Source organism: Notothenia rossii (genome assembly GCF_949606895.1).
Source record: "Notothenia rossii genome assembly, chromosome: 9".
Classification (NCBI taxonomy): domain Eukaryota; kingdom Metazoa; phylum Chordata; class Actinopteri; order Perciformes; family Nototheniidae; genus Notothenia; species Notothenia rossii.
Window position 1 is genome coordinate 10904122 of NC_136907.1, and position 3906 is coordinate 10908027.

Sequence of the window (3906 nt, forward strand, 5' to 3'; positions counted from 1 at the left end):
GCTTGGGTTTATTTTGTCGTCTGATTAAGGCATATTTCCCATCAATTGTCATGTCTAGCGAATTAACTCTTCAGGTCCAAAACATACCCACATGAGGGTGTGATGCTATCTGTTTTCCCCCATTAAAGAGGCCTAATGTGCTCAGCTTCACATCGCTAATCTTCCATAAAGGCTAGACCTGTAATTAGGCAGCCCCATTAAAGTAGGCACAAATTAGGAGCAGTTAAACCCTTTACAGAGACAAAATATCTGCCCGAATGACTGTTGTATCTGCGAGAGCCATTTCCATTTTTCTATTAGTCTATCCTTTCATTTTCTGCCAGGAATTAACCATTAACTAGTCTGTCAATCTTGTTGCACTCTGCGAAAAAAGTCAATACAAATCTATCGCTTTTATTCCGATTCTTAATGAGGTATTACGTTAATGACATGTTTTCATCATAGCGCTATTATTCTAACAAACAGTGCCGGATTATGTGGGAAATTAAATAAGCAACATGTGTACCGTGTTTAGCCCTTGGCCCTAACACTGCAAATATAAAAAGAAAGACTTTAAATGTTGCTTTTTACCGCGGCAGATAGGCTGCATGTTGGTGGCAGCTTGATGTATTGCTTAACATAAAGATGTTATCAAAGGCCCTAATTTTCAAATTATGTACAGCAGTCACCCTGTGGATAGGAATAGAGGTTTCATGGGTCGTCACGCAGGGAGGCTCATCCTAATTTGCAATCCCAACTGGAGACTGACAAATAGTTTTGACCTCCCTCTGGAGGCGCGGGCCAGAAGTGCAAAGAATCTCATTTCCCATAATCACTTGTTACTGAGAGAAATAATCGAGGCAAATAGCCCACTCACATTATTTCAACTCTATTACATTTTTTTTTTTTGCACGAGTCCCAAGCTGAAAAAATATACATTCATAGCCACTTGTGGTGAGATTTATGCATCATCACATTCATATCTGTGTTTTTCCACACAAACCAATGATCTCCATGTTCAGCATACAGCTGTGGGTTGGCAAAGCTTCTTAGCGTTCATGTTTGATAGGGGGGAAAGCAATGCCCCTGAAATAGTAAATTATTTATAAGATATTAACTTGGAACAATTGCCATCACTCAAGTTCATCCCTGATGATAACACTGACCGGTGCCTGCTGTGCCGTTGGAGAAACACATTTTCAGGGGCTTTTATGCAATTATACCCAAAGATCTCGTGCCTGATGACATAAAGAGAACAGTCTGTTTATGGAGATGTAGTCAATATCTCCTTTTCTTTTTGGTATGAATAATTCATAGTTTAAGACACTATACGCACTCACTTAATATGTACACACACTTAAACACCCACACATCTCTAATACAAATGATGCTTTTAGCTGACAGTGTAACAGGATTTAAGGTCCCAGTGGGGTTTGGCCCAGCCGTGGATGGGCGCTGTGACTGTCAACGTGACACAGAGGGCCGGCTGCCCCTCCTAATCTCCCCCTGAGGCAACATCACAGACCGCGGATCCTGCTGCACCTCTATGGACGCACAAAGGCCTGATTATCATTCATATGCTCAGCAGAAACACCAGTCCAATAGATAACAGATGACACATAAGTACCAGCTGAATGGTGCAATATGTTGAGGCTGCATGAGTCTATAGGGACTAATGAATCCTTAAGAGAGAGGGAGTCTGACAAAGAGCCGAGTGAGTTGAGGTGCCACAATGTGACAGATATAAGGCTCCACAGGTGAACATTAACCAAAGAGGATTAACCGCTAAACGTTTTTTTTTCCCAGTTGTAAATATAAGGGATTTAGCAGCAACCATGTGAACTCTCGTAGGCTTTTTATCATGCTGAATACAGAGTGATCATATCTAGAAAGTGGAGGCGTTTCAGTGAATATTTTGGGATGAGAAGTTAAGTGAACATTTGAAGATGATAATTGATAAAGTACTGCTTAACTCAGCATGGCCTCTCAATTAAGGAGATCAAATGGCATTTTTACTTCAACTAAAGTTACAAGAAGCATTCTGTAAATTAAAATTAAACCGCAAGTTAAATCGTTGCTCAGTTTCTCAACATATTTTTTTATGTTTTATATTTGAAAATGTATTTTTTATTGGCCCAATTTGTTCATCAGTTCTTAATTGTTATACCTAACATGCAGCGGTGTATATATGCAAGCCTGGAGTATGATTTATTACTTTACAAAGCACCATGACTTTTGCTCTATTAACCTTTTTTACTATCTCAATTTCAGTGCCACAAAATTAGATTTTTTCGTAACAGGAGTAGACACAAAACAGATCAATACAATCCATAAAGAAGGTAGAAATATCTATTTAGTTTGTGCCCTTGTGAATATTGTTCAATAAGCTTTAAAAAAAGTTAACTTCATACAGGTCCTTTTCAGGGGAGAGACAAGGATCAGATCTGTATTCAAAGAGGTTCAAAGACATTAAGCATTCAATTGTGAATGTGTTCGTTTTGGGCTTGTGCAAAAATAAGTGTTTGTTAAGGGGTTAACAGAAGTGACTCTCTGAAAACTACAAAACACAGGGTGAGTTTTTCGGGTTCTGGCAGGTCTCTGATGAGAAGTTACTGGATCAATTAATTGCATTACCTTTTCTGACATCAAAATATGTTGATTTGTTGTGACCGAGTTTGGCGGAAATGTGTGTGGATGCAAAGTTCTGAGGGTTAAAGACTTGATTATTTGAATATGAAGTTTTAATAAGATGCATTTTATCGGTTTTCCTTCGACCCAATCATCCTCATTCCTGGAGGGCTGGACGGAAACAAACTAAATAAGCTAAATACATTTTTTTTTAAAAAGAGCCAACTATGATGACATCAGCTACTGAAAGTGGGGACAATGTAGGAGGTTTGATGAAGTGGACAAACTAAATTCGTTAGAGTGAATGGGTGGGGCTAAAATGCTTCAGCATAAGACGAACATATTTGTGTCTCCCCTTCTGAGTCTCCCCTGGATCCTCTACTAGTGCAAAACTAAAATAAAGATAACAGACCAAAGAAAGTCCCTGCTAACCTGATGCTTAATTCTAAACTGTTTGTTTTTATTTGTGTTTTTTTTTAAATAACAATATACTGTATGTATCAACATACCTTTCTTTCTCAAATGAAATTAATACATATCTTACTATATAATACTTCAAGGCTGGATTATTGTAACTCTTTATTATCAGGGTGTACCAAGAAGTCAGTTAAGTCGCTTCAGCTGATTCAAAATGCTGCAGCTCGTGTACTAACCAGAGTTAGGAAAAGGGACCACATTACTCCTGTTCTGGCTGCCTTACACTGGCTCCCTATAGAACACAGGATAGAATTTAAAATTCTTCTTCTCGCCTACAAAGCCCTTAATGGGCAGGCGCCATCTTACCTTAAAGAACTCATTATACCCTACTGTCCTACTGGCATTGCGTTCCAAGAATGCAGGGTTGTTGGTTGTTCCTAGAGTCTCTAAAAGTACAATGGGAGCCAGAGCCTTTTCTTATCAAGCTCCACTTTTGTGGAATCAGCTTCCAGTTTGTGTTCGGGCGGCAGACACCCTATCCGTTTCTAAGAGTGCGCTTAAGACCTTCCTTTTTGATAAAGCTTATAGTTAGGGCTGATTAGATTCAGCCCCTAGTTTTGCTGATATAGGCTTAGTTTGTCAGGGGACATCTTACTTCTTCCTTCTCTCTGTCTATACCTGTGTACTCTCATGTTCCGATTAACCCAGCTTCCCCAAATGTCTTTCTTTTTGGTGTCTATATACGCCGGGATCCGGAGTCACGGATGATCCTGTTGCTGCGGTCCTGTGTCATGGATCACGAGCCCTGGATCTTGAGTCGTGGCTGTGCCTGTTGCTGTGGTCCTGGATCATAGGTCCTGGATGGATATCCTCATGGATTCA